Source organism: Coregonus lavaretus (genome assembly GCF_964263955.1).
Source record: "Coregonus lavaretus genome assembly, chromosome: 24".
Taxonomy (NCBI): Eukaryota; Metazoa; Chordata; class Actinopteri; order Salmoniformes; family Salmonidae; genus Coregonus; species Coregonus lavaretus.
Window position 1 is genome coordinate 10,405,198 of NC_140011.1, and position 20,209 is coordinate 10,425,406.

The 20,209-nt window shown below is 44.1% G+C and overlaps 1 pseudogene across 1 annotated transcript in view; it reads right to left on the reverse strand.

Annotated features, from left to right (window-relative positions):
* The window catches only part of LOC311099637 (allograft inflammatory factor 1-like), a 40,898-nt pseudogene that overhangs the window by 8,940 nt on the left and 11,749 nt on the right, over positions 1-20,209 (reverse strand). The window contains exons 4-5 of the transcript XR_014615710.1: positions 13,302-13,343; positions 12,810-12,972 (exon numbers count right to left, since the gene is read on the reverse strand). The product of XR_014615710.1 is annotated as an allograft inflammatory factor 1-like (transcript). The remainder of the gene's footprint in view (positions 1-12,809; positions 12,973-13,301; positions 13,344-20,209) is intronic.

Sequence of the window (20,209 nt, forward strand, 5' to 3'; positions counted from 1 at the left end):
AAACATAACGATGGTCATTATGGTCAAACAGTTCTATTTTTGTTTCATCAGACCAGAGGACATTTCTCCAAAAAGTACGATCTTTGTCCCCATGTGCAGTTGCAAACCGTAGTCTGGCTTTTTTATGGCGGTTTTGGAGCAGTGGCTTCTTCCTTGCTGAACGGCCTTTCAGATTATGTCGATATAGGACTCGTTTTACTGTGGATATAGATACTTTTGTACCCTGTTTCCTGGATGAAGGATGAACCAGACTTGTGGAGGTCTACAATATTTTTTCTGAGGTCTTGGCTGATTTCTTTAGATTTTTTCCCATGATGTCAAGCAAAGAGACACTGAGTTTGAAGGTAGGCCTTGAAATACATCCACAGATACACCTCCAATTGACTCAAATTATGTCAATTAGCCTATCAGAAGCTTCTAAAGCCATGACATCATTTTCCTTAATTTTCCAAGCTGTTTAAAGGCACAGCCAACTTAGTGTATATAACCTTCTGACCCACTGGAATTGTGATACAGTGAATTATAAGTGAAATAAACAATTGTTAGGAAAATTGAAAATTACTTGTGTCATGCACAAAGTAGATGTCCTAACCGACTTGCCAAAACTATAGTTTGTTAACAAGAAATTTGTGGAGTGGTTGAAGAACCACTTACATTTTAGTCATTTAGCAGACGCTCTTATCCAGATCGACTTACAATTAGTTAGTGCATAAATTTTTCATACTGGCCCCCTGTGGGAAACGAACCCACAACCCTGGCGTTGCAAGTGCCATGCTCTACCAACTGAGCTACAGGGGACTCCAACCTAAGTGTATGTAAACTTCCGACTTCAACTGTATATACATATAAAAAGGATGTTCAAAGTCCACAACAATGCTTAAACCACATCAGGAGACCACTTTTGAGGTCTGGGAAAAATGTAGATTTTTGGGTGTAGTTACCCTTTAATTCAAGTGCACACCTAGCAAGAGGTGGTTGTTTAGCAGTGTTTTTGTAGCCCACGTGATGGTAGAGTTTGCAAAACAAAAACCCACTGGATTGATGAAAATAATCATGATATCATTCTGCCATAGGCTACTTTGTAGTTAACATTTAATTGAAAATGTTTTTGAGAAAGCATTTCCATCTACCAGAAGACTGTTTTCATTAGCATCATCGGCAGGGGCGCAACTTTGGTTATGGGAAGTGGGGGGGACATTTTTATTTGTTACTTTTCTATCCAGTCGGATAAACACTCCAAACAGCCTACCCGACCGCTCGGATGCGTCCGCATGGTCCTAAAGCACACCGGTGCCTCGTTTCGTATCACATTAAAATGATCAAACTGGGGGGACAAAAATGCAATTTCAGAATGTGTGTGTGTGGGTATTGGGGGGGGGGCTTGTCCCCGTTCCCCCCGTCCCCAGTGAAAGTTGCGCCCCTGATCATCGCAAACGGCCACACACAGGGGCATTCTCGTGGCCTCATTCAGAAAGTTGCAGGAAATACGAATCACCTGATGCATTCTGTTCACGTCTTATGATAAACTTGGGCAAATTAATTAATGTTCAATACATTTAGTTGATTCCCTACTAAGGTCAATTTTTATATTGTTGGATTCCGTTTTAATGCATGGATTCCGTGAGGGCCTAATTATCATATTTGGATCAGAATGTGTTCTCCATTGCCCATTGTTCCTGCAGTGATTATTCACCATCTTCATCAAATGTTTTCATAATTTATCTGCACTGCAGATAATCGCCAAAGCCAAGGCCTACCAGTAGCCTATGCAAAATAGGGAGCCAAATGAACGGCTCTCTCATCGATGCGATTCGTTAGGCTACACTGACGAGACGAGTCACACATTTTGGCTAGAGTGAAACCTCTCGCTTCGCCTCTTCCTCGCTGCTGCGTTTCCCTGTCATCGCTCGCTTTGTGACTGACTGACAGGCGCCTGTCCTATCAATAGATCGCAAGAAGATGCATTTTGTTCATTCTAGCGGGAGAGGGTTTGACGGACTAGTGAATTGAAACTTTTAAATGAAAAGTAGCATAGTTAATATGAAGTGGAAAATGTAGCACTAATGGAAAACACAGAGAGAGAGAGTGAGAGCAAGTGAGACTAAACTGAGATTGGGATAGAGAGAACGACAGGCACACAAGGGAAAGAGAGAAAATGATAGAGTGAGACAATAGGAATATGAGCGATAGGAGTGCAAATAAAAAGACAAAGGGGGGAGGTGAAAGAATGAAAGTGAAACACTGGAGAAGGATGAATAAAATAGACGGATGGAGAGACCCAGAAAGGCATTGAGAGAATGAAGGAGGATGCCAGGTAGTAAAACAAACAAAGGAGATAGACAAAGGGAGCGATGTGTATAGAAAATGAGAAAGAGAGAGAGAGGGAGAGGGAGAGGGAGAGAGAGAGAGAGAGAGAGAGAGAGAGAGAGAGAGAGAGAGAGAGAGAGAGGGAGAGGGAGAGAGAGAGAGAGGGAGAGGGAGAGAGAGGGAGAGAGGGAGAGGGAGAGAGAGAGAGAGAGAGAGAGAGAGAGAGAGAGAGAGAGCTGGCGGGCTCTATTCAGAGTGAGGCGTCTTTACTTTCCTTTTTTGATTAACCTCAGCAAAGCTCCTATAAGCTCATAAGGAGTGTTGATCCCCAAGGAGACCAAACTGCCTCCACGGCAACTAAAATGCTGGCGCACGCATCCCTGGCAACCACTTCCCACTCTGTTCCTGACTACATTTCCCAGGGTTCCACTGGATGGCCCAATCAGCTACCTACAGCTGTATCTGCCTGATGGTTTTTAATGGCTACTGTATCAGCGTGTTCGAGGGGTTCAGCCTGAGCAAGGCCTTGAACAGATTTGCTAATCTTAAATCATGAAATGAGTAGTTATTTGGGATGCAAGATGATTTGTAGATCAGTGATTCTGCACACAGCCTTGGTCAGTATGCCTGTAGGTTCCCTTCTGACAATGCAGCCAGCCACAGTCAGTTGACAGGCACAGTCACACCACAGTTCCACTAAAATACCCAGGATTATCTAATTGGCTGGCTGGGCTCCATGAGGAAAGAGACGGATTCCTCCTCTCACCGTGTGGTGGTTCACACGCTAACCCTGCCAAGCCGATCACACTGACCTGAACTAGGATTCACTCAGGAGACAAGACATAACCATCCACAGTTATTCATTAACTACTAGGCCTAACCCCTGGTCAACCTACAGATAACTGACAAAATAATGGAAAAACCTGAGTAAATGAGGGATACAAAGTACTGTATATTGAAAGCAGGTGCTTCCAAACAGGTGTGGTTCTTGAGTTAATTAAACAATAAACATCCCATCATGCTTAGGGTCATGTATAGAAATGCAGGCAGGCCATTATTTTTGCTACCTTGGCTATGCCCCCATAGGTTGACAATGCTCCCATCCACACACTCTAAAACATGCTGGGGTTGGATGACCCAACTGCTGTGTTACAAGCCTAGTAGTTAATGAATAACTGTGGATGGTTATGTCTTGTCTCCTGAGTGAATCCTAGTTCAGGTCAGTGTGATCGGCTTGGCAGGGTTGGGCTCCCAAGTGGCGCAGCGGTCTAAGGCACTGCATCTCAGTGCTTGAGGCGTCACTACAGACCCCCTGGTTCGATTCCAGGCTGTATCACAACCGGCCGTGATTGGGAGTCCCATAGGGCGGCGCACAATTGGCCCAGCGTCGTCCGGGTTTGGCCGGTGTAGGCCGTCATTGTAAATAAGAATTTGTTCTTAACTGACTTGCCTAGTTAAATAAAGGTAAAATAAAAAAAATAAAAAATAAAATTGGGTCACTTATTTGGGTTGATGTCTTTAAAAACTGCTGTGTTATTGATGCTGTGTTATTGACATATGACCCAATGGGACAGATCAGAAGACTGGAGGGGTGGCTTAGTAGGGATGGGGTTTTCAGATAGTTCTTTTTGGCTACCTGTGAGTAAATGTAATTCCGGTTCATCTGTTTTCTTGTTGTATTGTTATCACATGTTAAGGTTGGACACTGACACTTTTGTAGTTTTAATGAGGCTTACACAACTGTACGAGTTCCCCAAGAGCCTATGCACATCACAATGTTGGACATGTAAATAAGAAATACAATGTTGGGATAATACATATCTCAACATTGTACAATTTTAATTTGCAGTTCAACTTAAAATGATGAAAAGGAATGGCATTTACTCTCAAGGGCGGGCAAAAATAAATATATGAAAGCCACGCTCCTAATTGGCTATGCCTCCTGAAAATAGCCTATGGATTACTTTTTAAAAACTGCTGGGTCAACCCAACTGATGGGGGGAAAAAAACAAAAAAACAACTGATGCTTAAATTAACCCATGCTTGGGTAATTCCAACAAGTTTGGTTATTCACACAACCCAACTGGCTAGGGTCAAAATAACCCAGCGTGTGTTCTGTCCACTATTTAACCAGCGCTGGGTTACCAAATAACCCAAATGTAGTTGTTCTTAGCCCATGATTTTGTAGAGTGGAAGGCATGAGTGGTCACTGAATGGTTTGATGAGCATGAAAACGATGTATACCATATGCCATGGCCGTCTCAGTCACCAGATCTCAACCCAATGAAACACTTTTGGGAGATTCTGGAGCGGCACCTGAGACAGCATTTAACACCACTATCAAAACACCAAATTATGAAATTTCTCGTGGAAGAATGGTGTCGCATCCCTCCAATTGAGTCCCAGACACATGTAGAATCTATGCCAAGGTGCATTGAATCTCTTCTGGCTCGTGGTGGCCCAACACCCCATTAAGACTTGTTATGTTGGTGTTTCCTTTATATTGGCAGTTACCTGTATGTAGATCTAACCTTTTATCCATAGTAACAGTAATAATCTATAGTTAACTGATCTGGACAAATACCTCAATAATCCCTTCAGATAACCCCTCTTTCTTCAAATAAGAAGTAAACAGAATAGATACCACATCATTGTCCTCTAGTGCCATGAAGAAGAATGTTTCACCTGTGTCGTACTCAAGACTTCAATCATTGTTTCTGCTACCGTTTCCAAATTGGAAGAAGAGCACTGGTTTCACTGCTTGTGCTATTTATCCACTGGGTGCCTAAACTAACTTGGAATGTAAACCAAGATGTGAGAAATGTTTGTGAATGTCTGTGTAACTAAGTACTGGATAAAAATGGTTTCCCTTAGTTGGTAAAGCCGGCTTTTGTCAGTGATCTTTAGGTCGGAAAGTCGGAGCTCTAGAATGAGGGCCGATTTCCGAGTTAGATGACCGTTAAACATTTTTTTATCCAGTCGGACCTTGTTTTTTCCCCCAGTTGTCTTGAACGCACTGAAGTTGGAGATTTACATTTAAGTCATTTAGCAGACACGCTTATCCAGACTTACAGTTAGTGAGTGCATACATTTTCATACTGACCCCCCGTGGGAATCGAACCCACAACCCTGGCGTTGCAAGCGCCATGCTCTACCAACTGAGCTACACAGGGCCTATTTCCGAGTTCCCAGTTGTTTTGAACTCAGCGTCAAACAGCAACGGAAGGCAGGCTTCATTAGAGTGTCACACTCCACTTTGCAATGAGCTGGAGGCAGCATGCATTATGAAAACATATACTTAATTGTTTGAAACCTGAATGTTTTACAGTTTTTCCCAATTGCTAAAACACAATTTTGCAAACTAGGCTGGTTATATCAAAATACTTCACACAATTTACAAACCACACACCCAAACTGCAAAATACCTCATATATCCTGCAAGATGAAGCACTGTAACCAAAACTACATATAGCATTATCAAAATGAAACGTTTGCATGAAATGGCACACACTTCATTCATATTACTAGATTTTTGTCTAACCAACTACACACTGTTGGGCATAATGAAAAGCACTCTCATCTTTAGTATGCTTTGCCATAATACTAAAATAGTTCAAATTGTAGAAAATTATTCAGATTGTTCACATGCACAGAAATATTTGCAGATACACACACGTTGTTGAAACATTTTATTTATATATTTTTCACCAAACAAGTCAGTGCAACATATGCACAGCAGATATATTTACAGTGTGGAGAACAAGTATTTGATACACTGCCGATTTTGCAGGTTTTCCTACTTACAAAGCATGTAGAGGTCTGTAATTTTTATCATAGGTACACTTCAACTGTGAGAGACGGAATCTAAAACAAAAATCCAGAAAATCACATTGTATGATTTTTAAGTTATTAATTTGCATTTTATTGCATGACATAAGTATTTGATACATCAGAAAAGCAGAACTTAATATTTGGTACAGAAACCTTTGTTTGCAATTACAGAGATCATACGTTTCCTGTAGGTCTTGACCAGGTTTGCACACACTGAAGCAGGGATTTTGGCCCACTCCTCCATACAGACCTTCTCCAGATCCTTCAGGTTTTGGGGCTGTCGCTGGGCAATACGGACTTTCAGCTCCCTCCAAAGATTTTCTATTGGGTTCAGGTCTGGAGACTGGCTAGGCCACTCCAGGACCTTGAGATGCTTCTTACGGAGCCACTCCTTAGTTGCCCTGGCTGTGTGTTTCGGGTCGTTGTCATGCTGGAAGACCAACCACAACCCATCTTCAATGCTCTTACTGAGGGAAGGAGGTTGTTGGCCAAGATCTTGCGATACATGGCCCCATCCATCCTCCCCTCAACACGGTGGAGTCGTCCTGTCCCCTCTGCAGAAAAGCATCCCCAAAGAATGATGTTTCCACCTCCATGCTTCACGGTTGGGATGGTGTTCTTGGGGTTGTACTCATCCTTCTTCTTCCTCCAAACACAGCGAGTGGAGTTTAGACATAAAAGCTATATTTATGTCTCATCAGACCACATGACCTTCTCCCATTCCTCCTCTGGATCATCCAGATGGTCATTGGCAAACTTCAGACGGGCCTGGACATGCGCTGGCTTGAGCAGGGGGACGTTGCATGCGCTGCAGGATTTTAATCCATGACGGCGTAGTGTGTTACTAATGTTTTCTTTGAGACAGTGGTCCCAGCTTTCTTCAGGTCATTGACCAGGTCCTGCCGTGTAGTTCTGGGCTGATCCCTCACCTTCCTCATGATCATTGATGTCCCACGAGGTGAGATATTGCATGGAGCCCCAGACCGAGGGTGATTGACCGTCATCTTGAACTTCTTCCATTTTCTAATAATTGCGCCAACAGTTGTTGCCTTCTCACCTAGCTGCTTGCCTATTGTCCTGTAGCCCATCCCAGCCTTGTGCAGGTCTACAATTTTATCCCTGATGTCCTTACACAGCTCTCTGGTCTTGGCCATTGTGGAGAGGTTGGAGTCTGTTTGATTGAGTGTGTGGACAGGTGTCTTTTATACAGGTAACGAGTTCAAACAGGTGCAGTTAATACAGGTAATGAGTGGAGAACAGGAGGGCTTCTTAAAGAAAAACTAACAGGTCTGTGAGAGCCAGAATTCTTACTGGTTGGTAGGTGATCAAATCCTTATGTCATGCAATAAAATGCAAATTAATTACTTAAAAATCATACAATGTGATTTTCTGGATTTTTGTTTTAGATTCCGTCTCTCACAGTTGAAGTGTACCTATGATAAAAATTACAGACCTCTACATGCTTTGTAAGTAGGAAAACCTGCAAAATCGGCAGTGTATCAAATACTTGTTCTCCCTACTGTACATTGGACTGAACAAAAATATGCTCACAAAAAACAGTGAACTGAAAAAGAAAATTGCAGAAAAAGATATAGAAAACCAAGAGGCAAGAAAAATAATTAGGCAGCATCTTGCCGCACAGCTGGGTCTGGTCACAACGCCTCGTCCACATCACAGGCAATATCTTCCCTTGCCAGACATCGAGGGAAGAAGCGCCTTGAGTGCCTTATGCATCCCTGAATCGCACCCACATCAATCTCATCACATGCCTCTTCCATAGCCTGCACTAGAGGCATGCGCACAAAGGGCTGCCGGTCGTATACCTTCCACCGCAATGCCGAAAATAACTCTTCTATGGGGTTCAGAAATGGTGAGTATGGTGGGAGGTATTGCACGAGAAATGCACGAGAAATACTACAACATACCGGGTTCTTTGATGGTCTGCATCATTCATACGCTCTGGTGGTATGAGAATGTCCAGAAATGTGAGAATATGGGCTGTGTTGTATGGTCCAAGGTTGGCATGACGGTGGAGGACACCATGCGTATTGGAGATGGCAGCGCACATTGTGATGTTCCCACCACGTTGGCCAGGAACATCTATAATGGCTCTATGGCCAATGACGTTTCTCTCCCTTCTTCTGGTCTTTGCAAGGTTGAACCCAGCCTCATCTATAAAATCTGAACTCATGTGGGATTGCATGAGCATCCATTTCCAGTACTCCCTGAAAACAAAGAACAAAAGCAGTCAATATGGTGTTATCCAGTACACTGGGAAACAATGTTGCGTGTAGTGTACTGCAGTCAATATTGTACTTACATCCACATATGCTCGTCTGACCTCTTTGTTTCTTTGAGAGTTTCTCTCAAACAGCACCTTATAAAGTTGTTTCATTCTGATTTGGTTTCGCTTGAGAATGCGAGCCAATGTGGACAGACTGACTTGTTGAATGTTGTTGAATATGGTGTTGTCTTGGATGATGTGGCTTTGAATTTCTCGTAATCTGATTTCATTATTTTCCAAAACCAAGTTTACAATGGCAGCTTCCTGAACCCCGGTGAACATTTGGCCCCTTCCTCCACCATGGTTGCGTCTCCCAGTCCTTTAGAAAAACAAAAAAACATAAATATAGGGCTTGGACAATGCAGCCTAAAGATATTTCCCCCACAGTAGAGTACATTGTACATGAAACTTGTACAGTTAGTGTATGACATCAGCCATTCATGAAGTAAACAGGTGTCACCCAACTGATACACTATGACATGGGGTGTACTACATCGTGTGAAATAAATGTTGGTTACATACCTGTACTCCAGTCTAAATGTCCGGATGACACAGGCGACAGTAAAACGGCTCAAGTTGGGCTGCACTCTCTGTCCAGCCTCTCGCATTGTCAGCCCATGGTTGATGACATGATCAACTAAGGTTGCTCTGATTTCATTTGAAATTTGTTGTCTTCTTTGGCCATGAACTCCTCTACCAGCTCTACCCCTAACTCTCACTCTTCCTCCCCCCCTCATTCTCACCCTCCCTCTTCCTCTTCCTCTTTCTGCAACGTCTTCCATTGTTGTTGTAAAACAAAAGGTGCTCACCTGTGGTCTTTTCATAGTGCTTACTTCCTGATTGAAGTGGTAACAATTAACCATTGAGGTGTTTGGCCAGGTGGCACATGTATTGGCCAATTAGCTCATGTAGTGTCATTTTGAATGGCAGTGTTTTGAAATGGCAAACATGTGACTTTATGTCAGATTGTTGTGTCTTATGCAGAGAACCGTGTGCAGTGCATTTAAAAAGTGCCATTTTGAATTGCAAAAAAACTTTTGGAGACTTGAGAAGAGGTTTTGCTCTCTGTGTGTCAGTTTAAATAATTGTGCTGTGCATGTCATTTTAGTGTGTTAGCAATGGGAAAAAACTGTAATACATATTATGAGGCATGTTTTACCTTGCTTCAAAATAGCCTATTAGATCACCTCTCTTTCAACATTTCTAACGGTTATTTTCTTCTCTGTCACATGAAACCACTCGCATGTGCTGTGCCCTTTTGACAATGGTGTGTTCACGCTAACTGCGTTATGGAACGAACATTCGCACATAGTCTACTGCCTTGTGCACATTGCTGTGCTTATAATGTGAAGAAATAATAGTTAATCAACATTTTAAGCTAAACGTTCTGATCTGTTGCATCAGATTCATTGCTTTTGTACTTAATTTTGTATTGTTATGTTACCTAGGCCTACTGGTTGTATGAATTTGGGATCAATCGTCCCACAACTGTCCCAGAGTCTGCTTGGAATAGGCCATTTCTTTCTCAACAAGCTGATCAATAGAATAGGTAGCCTAAACTTTTCTACTATAGTAGATTGACATAGGCTAGTGATTTTGCTGTTCGTTGGCTGAAGAAAAGTAAATGTGGACAGTTATTCTAACATGTTCAAAGTGCACATCAGAATTCAGTAAGAAGGACCGCACATCGTTGCATCCTCGACTTGCATGTTCTGTTAATATGAATTACCATATTTTAAATGTGATTTCCGTCATTCTGAGCACCGTGAGTGGATGCCCTATTCAGGTTACGCACCCAATGCATATGGGTCCAGTACATTTCTCAAATGTCCGGTAAATACAAATGTTGCCGGTCAAATGTCTGGCGGAATCCCTGGCATGTGTGCGTGAAGCCAAATGTGTGTTTAGTCTACTCTGGCACTCAAATGGCCAACCCAGGAAACAAAATGCCTGGACTTGGCCCCAGAACCACTCTGGCCGTTAGTAGTGCCCGACTCAAATTATTTCCCTGTAATTACAACAAAACCAATTGTTCCTCTGCCAAGAAACTCTGAATAACAGTTTACTAACTATATAATAGCTCCTGTTTTCTGTCCTCAAACCCATCACTCTCTCTCTCCAACTCTCATTCTCTCTCTCCAACTCCCCCTCTCTCTCTGTCCCAGGAGAGAAACAGCATAATATAATACAACAAGAGAGCCGTTGTAGATCGCTGTGGCCAACTTGGAGGACGTCCAATCAGATGCACACATTAAAAGGCTGGAATGGGAGAAAGGTTTTTGAAAGGGGTCTCAAATCACTCAGACAGAGAATAAAAGGTAGCAACATTTACTCTGGCCTTTTGTCAATTGGTTTGCTCAACTCCTGTATCCTCCCTCGCCTCCTTTTGAAAAAGTAGAGGCGGCAGGGAGAGGGAACGTGGACGAAAATGGGCTTGTATCAAATGAGACTCCTCCATACAAGCATCATCAGGCAAATTACATTTACAGGGGTGCATCCCAAAATAAATGTGTAAAGTGATAAAAACAAATTAAGTTAGTTGTGAAATACATTTTATAGATAAAACGATAAGTAGCATATTGTTTTTAAACGTGTGCATGTTTTTCTTCTCTGACAAAACAAAAGCTGATTCAAAGGGGGTGTGGCAGAGTCCAAAACTCTTCTGGGAAGGACTCAGGTAGGATACACATGACTATCCTCGATGTAAGGTGGCTATTGAGGAGGGGAGGACACTCTTCCGTTCGCCTTCTAACGAATTGACATCTCCTCGACCACTCGACCACTTAACGGTTTCCGGGTCACAGAGGAGAAAGGACGGAGGAGAGAGGGTAGAGGACAGACTTTTTCCCAAATGAGAAAAGGCCTCTTTCATTTTCTCTTGCTAGGGTCACCACCTCTACTGATGAAGGATGGAGAGAGCGAGAGAGCGAGGGAGAGAGAAAGATTGGGAGTGAGAGTGAGAGATTAACAAAGAAAGAGTGGAAGGAGCAGTGGAGAAAAATTGTGTTTCCGGCTGATGATGAGTGTATTTGGGATTATGAGGAGACTTGTCTGGCTAAGGATCTGCCTGGCCAGTTTAGTCCAGTTAGAGCTGACATGCAATAGCAAACACACACTGACTAGACCTGCAGATATCTGCCAGCCACTTGTTTACTGCTAAAATCACACCAACAAAACACAAAAGAAAACAGTTGAGCATGCTTTGTAATGTTTCTAAAACAATAAAGGTATTACTAGTAAGAAGTAACTGATGTGGTATATCGAACAATTACATTTTTGTGACCAAAATATCACAGATGAGACAAATATTTTCACCTGCCCCTTGAAGGGCAGGAGGTTACCATGGTAGCGCGATTCGAGTCATGTTTGTGCCTGTGAGATTGAGTCTGACTAGTAGAAGTGTCTTCTTCTCTTCCCTAGCAGTTGAAACTCAAACATAGAAACACAACCTGGCTTGTGAACAAAACAATATAAATAGCCAAGAAACACAAGGACAAAGTCTCACTTCAGTACTCTGCTAAATGGCATATTATATTATTATATTATAGACTTTCGTTTCAAGTAAATTAGACCAACTTTTATACCTGTGCCCAGCGCTTCTAAAAATGAATCTTTCACTCAGCTCTTCACGTGCGCACAGCCCCCGCCCAGGCAGTGTTGCAGCGCGAGGTGGAATAGGCTATATCGGATTCGTAGGTCTTTGACTTTGTGCGATTAATATACCAGCTATGAAACAAAACGGCGGAAATACATTGAAAACAGCTACTGCAGCATTTATTTTACTATAAACGGGATTACACTTGACTATTTCTATTCACAAATGCGAGTGAAATGCTCGCATTGTGGAGCCCTGACCACCCGCCAACGTGGCTGGTTAAATAGACATCTTACCAACCAATGCCAAAAATCTACCCGCATTTGGCAGGTGGCGGGTGTAATTTTAGGCCCTGCTTACACAAGTAACCCTGTCCAAAACACCTGGTGACTGGCTTTCGAAGGTCCATTCCTGTCTCAACTCAGAGATGTTTCCCTTGACAGTGTTACCCTTAGATGAATGGTGGTTCTGGACAGGGCAGAGTCTTGGACTGTACTCAGGGATGTCTGTCTTATGCTCCTCCCACCATGAATACCATGGCGATAAACGCTGGTGCCATGTGGCTAGTGACGATGTCATCACCTGTCATCCCAGACCTCTGCTGAAAGATAACAACTGGCTGACACAGCAGAGGATGAACTGGTCAGTCACACACCCACAAAGATGAAGAAAATAAACAGATGCCAATGAAACATGACGCAGCACAATGCACATATGTCGGCGACAGGTGCCGCAAACACACACACCCCAACCCAATACCTCCCCCAAGACACACAGCACACACCCACTCACAGTTTGAGGACGGCCGAGCGCTTGCCCAGCATCATCTTGACGAAGTCTCTGTAGTTGATGCTGTCGCTGTTGCCTTCGGTCACCTCGGAGATCATCTTCTTCATCTCCAGGTGGGTCTTAGGAACACCCAGCTTCTCCATCATCCGCTTCATCCCCATCATATCTGCAGGGAGACACCCACACAGGAGGAGAATGGTTAACACACACACACAACACACACACACACACACACACAACACCTGGCAAACACACTCACACAAGCAGCCAAACGCACGCTTATCTGACACCTGTTTTCAAGGCCAGTAGGCCAAATACAGTATCACCTTTCTAGTGAGACACAATAGCGACACATGAAGCCCTCATTGACCTCTGGTTCATCCCATACCCACAACACACGGAGGTCTTGACTACTGCTCAGTGATTACACACACAAAGCACTGTAGTTGGATATCACTGTTGAGCACCTGGCTGCTTGCCGTTTCCACTACTCACCAATCTCTCCCTGGTCATTCAGGTCAAACTCTGCATATTTGTCTGCAAAACAAATCAACACAAAACTGCATGGTTAGCTTGCATGGTTAACACACAGAAGACTAAATAAGGAGGGTTGAGGTGCCTCAATGGAACACCTAACAAAGGTAAGGGCCCTTTAATAACACACACGAACAGAACGCATTAGGGAGAGAGTAGAAAAAAAAAACGTTGCTTAACACACCCACAGACAGCTGGTCATAGCAGGTGTGTCTCGCATTGGCAGGCTAGGGTCAGACAGGGCAGCGAGGAAAAAAGATGGTCCTGGCCTAATGGCAATGAACAGATCCTCTCATTTGACCTACAGTTTGGGCAATACTGTTATGATGTAGTTCAGATCCTTCACGAAAGTCTTGTTGTGGAGATAAAAACCTCTCTCTCTCTCTCTCTCTCTCTCTCTCTCTCTCTCTCTCTCTCTCTCTCTCTCTCTCTCTCTCTCTCTCTCTCTCTCTCTCTCTCTCTCTCTCTCTCTCTCTCTCTCTCTCTCTCTCTCTCTCTCTCTCTGGAACTCTCTCTCTCTCTGGAACTCTCTCTCTGGAACTCTCTCTGGAACTCTCTCTCTCTCTCTCTGGAACTCTCTCTCTCTCTCTCTGGTACTCTGTAATTAGTCAGATTTCTGGATTAGGCCTAGCTGTTTCCCCTGTCACAATGGAGCCTCTGTGTTTGTGTGTGAGGCCTTGAGTTGTGGAACTCTGTCACCGTGTGTGTGGGGGGGTGAGGGTGAAGTTGTGGGACAATGCTGACCCTGTTTGTGAACTCTAAGGAGAGGGCCCCTCTCCTGTTCCCGCCTGCTACCTACACACTGCTTTGTGAGTGGGCCTCTTCTCCTGAAGCGCTCTGTCAATCAACCATCCATCCGTCTTTGCTGTGAGCATAAAGGGCAAGGACTGACAATCACACATTGTCTCACTCTCTCCTTCTCTCCCTCTCTTCTCTCCATGGTCAGGAGTTTGCTCTGACAGACATATTTGTGTGATACACGCATCAACCCCTGGAGCCTCTGGGGCGTGGGGCTGTTGGATTGAGGCCTCAGCTGAGACAGAGTGGGATGCTACATGAGAGACTCCTGTCATTCTTTCCCAAAACAATAACGTCTTGTGTCCTTGCTCTTTACTAATTCTCGCCCGCTCTCGAATGGGAACAATACCTTCAAACATTTGCTGTATGAGAAATACATACAGCACCAGGGCTCTATATAGTTCTCCTATTGGCCAGAGAAGGCTTGTGGGAGGAGCTAAAGGAGGACAGGCTCATCATAATGGCTGGAATGGAGTCAATGGAACGGAGTCAAACATGTTGTTTCAATGTGCTTGATGTGTTTGGTACCATTCCAATCATTCCATTCCAGCCATTACAATGAGCCTGTCCTCCTATAGCTCATCCCGCCAGCCTCCTCTGCTATATGCCTATGTTTATAATCTTAGGACTTACATGTAAAACACACACACAGAGCACTACTGCAACTATCATACTTTCAGACCTGTCCTTGAATGATGACACACACACACCAGGGTTCTCCTCAGGAAGAGTGACCCCCTTTGGACTCGTTTTTGAACACCTGTAACTGCCATTCCCTGCAATCTAGAGCAAATAATAATATATTAGGGTGTGGTGCCTGGCCTTAAATGATAACAAAATAAAGTTGAATTAAAATGTTTTTTTCCACATCAATCTGCACAAAATACCCCATAATGACAAAGCAAAAATAGTTTGCAAATGTATCAATAACAAAACTGAAAAACATTTACATAAGTATTCAGACCCCTTACTCAGTACTTTGTTGAAGCACCTTTGGCAGCAATTACAGCCTTCTTGGGTATGACGCTATAAGCTTGGCACACCTGTATTTGGGGAGTTTCTCCCATTCTTCTCTGCAGATCCTCTCAAGCTCTCTCAGTTTGGATGAGGAGCGTCGCTGGTCCTGAGCGCTCTGGTGCAGGTTTTCATCAAGGATCTCTGTACTTTGCTTCGTTCATCTTTCCCTCGATCCTGACTAGTCTCCCAGTCCCTGCCGCTGAAAAACATCCCCACAACATGATGCTGCCACCACCATGCTTCACCGTAGGGATGGTGCCAGGTTTCCTCCTGACGTGACGCTTGGCATTCAGGCCAAAGAGTTCAATCTTGGTTTCATCAGACCCGAGAATCTTGTTTCTCATGGTCTGAGAGTCCTTTAGGTGACTTTTGGCAAACTCCAAGCGAGCTGTCCTGTGCCTTTTACTGAGGAGTGGCTTCCGTCTGGCCACTCTACCATAAAGGCCTGATTGGTGGAGTGCTGCAGAGATGGTTGTCCTTCTGGAAGGTTCTCCCATCTCCACAGAGGAACTCTGGAGCTCTGTCAGAGTGACCATCGGGTTCTTGGTCACCTCCCTGACCAAGGCCCTTCTTCCCCGATTGCTCAGTTTGGCCGGGCGGCCAGCTCTAGGAAGAGTCTTGGTGGTTCCAAACTTCTTTCATTTAAGAATGATGGAGGCCACTGTGTTCTTGGGGACCTTCAATGCTGCAGACATTTCTTGCTACCCTTCCCCAGATCTGTGCCTAGACACAATCCTGTCTCAGAGCTCTACGGACAATTCCTTCGACCTCATTGCTTGGTTTTTGCTCTGACATGCACTGTCAACTGTGGGACCTTATATAGACAGGTGTGTACCTTTCCAAATCTTGTCCAATCAATTACATTTACCACAGGTGGACTCCAATCAACTTGTAGAGACATCTCAAGGATGATCAATGGAAACAGGATGAACCTGAGCTCAATTTCAAAGGGTCTGAATAATTATGTAAATAAGGTATTTGTTTTAAATGTTTTATAAATTTTCAAAGATTTCTAAAAACCTGTTTTCACTTTGTCATTTTGGGGTATTGTGTGTAGATTGATGAAGGAAAAAAAAACCAATGTAATCCATTAGAATAAGGCTGTAACGTAACAAAACGTGGAAAAAGTCAAGGGGTCAATATACTTTCCGAATGCACTGTACATATATACAGTACAAGTCAAAAGTTTGGACACACCTACTCATTCAAGGGTTTTTCTTTATTTTTCACTATTTTCTACATTGTAGAATAATCTGTCCTTTGGTCTGGAGACCAAAAATGAGATTTTTGGTTCCAACCGCCATGTCTTTGTAAGATGCGGTGTGGGTGAACGGATGATTGCCGCATGTGTAGTTCCCACCGTAAAGCATGGAGGAGGAGGTGATGGTGTGGGGGTGCTTTGTTGGTGACACTGTCTGTGATTAATTTAGAATTCAAGGCACACTTAACCAGCATGGGTACCACAGAATTCTGCAGCGACACGCCATCCCATCTGGTTTGGGCTTAGTGGGAATATAATTTGTTTTTCAACAGGACAATAACCCAACACACTTCCAGGCTGTGTAAGGGCTATTTTACCAAGAAGGAGAGTGATGGAATGCTGCATCAGATGACCTGGCCTTCACAATCCCCGACATCAACCCAGTTGAGATGGTTTGGGATGAGTTGGACGGCAGAGTGAAGGAAAAGCAGCCAACAAGTGCTCAGCATATGTGGGAACTCCATCAAAACTGTTGGAAAAGCATTCCAGGTTAAGCTGGTTGAGAGAATGCCAAGAGTGTGCAAAGCTGTCATCAAGGCAAAGGGTGGCTATTTGAAGAATCTCAAATATAAAATATTTTTTGATTTGTTTAACACTTTTTTGGTTACTACATGATTCCATATGTGTTATTTCATAGTTTTGATGTCTTCACTATTATTCTACAATGTAGAAAATAGTAAAAATAAAGAAAAACCCTTGAATGAGTAGGTGTGTCCAAACTTTTGACTGGTACTGTATATATATATATATATATATATATATATATATATATATATATATATATATATTTATATACACTGCTCAAAAAAATAAAGGGAACACTTAAACAACACATCCTAGATCTGAATGAATGAAATAATATTTTTTAAATACTTTTTCCTTTACATAGTTGAATGTGCTGACAACAAAATCACACAAAAACTATCAATGGAAATCAAATGTATCAACCCATGGAGGTCTGGATTTGGAGTCACCCTCAAAATTAAAGTGGAAAACCACACTACAGGCTGATCCAACTTTGATGTAATGTCCTTAAAACAAGTCAAAATGAGGCTCAGTAGTGTGTGTGGCCTCCACGTGCCTGTATGACCTCCCTACAACGCCTGGGCATGCTCCTGATGAGGTGGCGGATGGTCTCCTGAGGGATCTCCTCCCAGACCTGGACTAAAGCATCCGCCAACTCCTGGACAGTCTGTGGTGCAACGTGGCGTTGGTGGATGGAGCGAGACATGATGTCCCAGATGTGCTCAATTGGATTCAGGTCTGGGGAACGGGCGGGCCAGTCCATAGCATCAATGCCTTCCTCTTGCAGGAACTGCTGACACACTCCAGCCACATGAGGTCTAGCATTGTCTTGCATTAGGAGGAACCCAGGGCCAACCGCACCAGCATATGGTCTCACAAGGGGTCTGAGGATCTCATCTCGGTACCTAATGGCAGTCAGGCTACCTCTGGCGAGCACATGGAGGGCTGTGCGGCCCCCCAAAGAAATGCCACCCCACACCATGACTGACCCACCGCCAAACCGGTCATGCTGGAGGATGTTGCAGGCAGCAGAACGTTCTCCAAGGCGTCTCCAGACTCTGTCACGTCTGTCACATGTGCTCAGTGTGAACCTGCTTTCATCTGTGAGCACAGGGCGCCAGTGGCGAATTTGCCAATCTTGGTGTTCTCTGGCAAATGCCAAACGTCCTGCACGGTGTTGGGCTGTAAGCACAACCCCCTCCTGTGGACGTCGGGCCCTCATACCACCCTCATGGAGTCTGTTTCTGACCGTTTGAGCAGACACATGCACATTTGTGGCCTGCTGGAGGTCATTTTGCAGGGCTCTGGCAGTGCTCCTCCTGCTCCTCCTTGCACAAAGGCAGAGGTAGCGGTCCTGCTGCTGGGTTGTTGCCCTCCTACAGCCTCCTCCACGTCTCCTGATGTACTGGCCTGTCTCCTGGTAGCGCCTCCATGCTCTGGACACTACGCTGACAGACAAAGCAAACCTTCTTGCCACAGCAAGCATTGATGTGCCATCCTGGATGAGCTGCACTACCTGAGCCACTTGTGTGGGTTGTAGACTCCGTCTCATGCTACCACTAGAGTGAAAGCACCGCCAGCATTCAAAAGTGACCAAAACATCAGCCAGGAAGCATAGGAACTGAGAAGTGGTCTGTGGTCACCACCTGCAGAACCACTTCTTTATTGGGGGTGTCTTGCTAATTGCCTATAATTTCCACCTGTTGTCTATTCCATTTGCACAACAGCATGTGAAATTTATTGTCAATCAGTGTTGCTTCCTAAGTGGACAGTTTGATTTCACAGAAGTGTGATTGACTTGGAGTTACATTGTGTTGTTTAAGTGTTCCCTTTATTTTTTTGAGCAGTGTATATATACAGTGGGGAGAACAAGTATTTGATACACTGCCGATTTTGCAGGTTTTCCTACTTACAAAGCATGTAGAGGTCTGTAATTTTTATCATAGGTACACTTCAACTGTGAGAGACGGAATCTAAAACAAAAATCCAGAAAATCACATTGTATGATTTTTAAGTAATTAATTTGCATTTTATTGCATGACATAAGTATTTTGATACATCAGAAAAGCAGAACTTAATATTTGGTACAGAAACCTTTGTGTGCAATTACAGAGATCATACATTTCCTGTAGGTCTTGACCAGGTTTGCACACACTGCAGCAGGGATTTTGGCCCACTCCTCCATACATACCTTCTCCAGATCCTTCAGGTTTCGGGGCTGTCGCTGGGCAATACGGACTTTCAGCTCCCTCCAAAGATTTTTCTATTGGGTTTAGGTCTGGAGACTGGCTAGGCCACTCCAGGACCTTGAGATGTTTCTTACGGAGCCACTCCTTAGTTGCCCTGGCTGTGTGTTTCGGGTCGTTGTCATGCTGGAAGACCCAGCCACGACCCATCTTCAATGCTCTTACTGAGGGAAGGAGGTTGTTGGCCAAGATCTCGCGATACATGGCCCCATCCATCCTCCCCTCAATACGGTGCAGTCGTCCTGTCCCCTTTGCAGAAAAGCATCCCCAAAGAATGATGTTTCCACCTCCGTGCTTCACGGTTGGGATGGTGTTCTTGGGGTTGTACTCATCCTTCTTCTTCCTCCAAACACGGTGAGTGGAGTTTAGACCAAAAAGCTATATTTTTGTCTCATCAGACCACATGACCTTCTCCCATTCCTCCTCTGGATCATCCAGATGGTCACTGGCAAACTTCAGACGGGCCTGGACATGCGCTGGCTTGAGCAGGGGGACCTTGCGTGCGCTGCAGGATTTTAATCCATGACGGCGTAGTGTGTTACTAATGGTTTTCTTTGAGACTGTGGTCCCAGCTCTCTTCAGGTCATTGACCAGGTCCTGCCGTGTAGTTCTGGGCTGATCCCTCACCTTCCTCATGATCATTGATGCCCCACGAGGTGAGATCTTGCATGGAGCCCCAGACCGAGGGTGATTGACCGTCATCTTGAACTTCTTCCATGTTCTAATAATTGCGCCAACAGTTGTTGCCTTCTCACCAAGCTGCTTGCCTATTGTCCTGTAGCCCATCCCAGCCTTGTGCAGGTCTACAATTTTATCCCTGATGTCCTTACACAGCTCTCTGGTCTTGGCCATTGTGGAGAGGTTGGAGTCTGTTTGATTGAGTGTGTGGACAGGTGTCTTTTATAAAGGTAAAGAGTTCAAAACAGGTGCAGTTAATACAGGTAATGAGTGGAGAACAGGAGGGCTTCTTATAGAAAAACTAACAGGTCTGTGAAAGCCGGAATTCTTACTGGTTGGTAGGT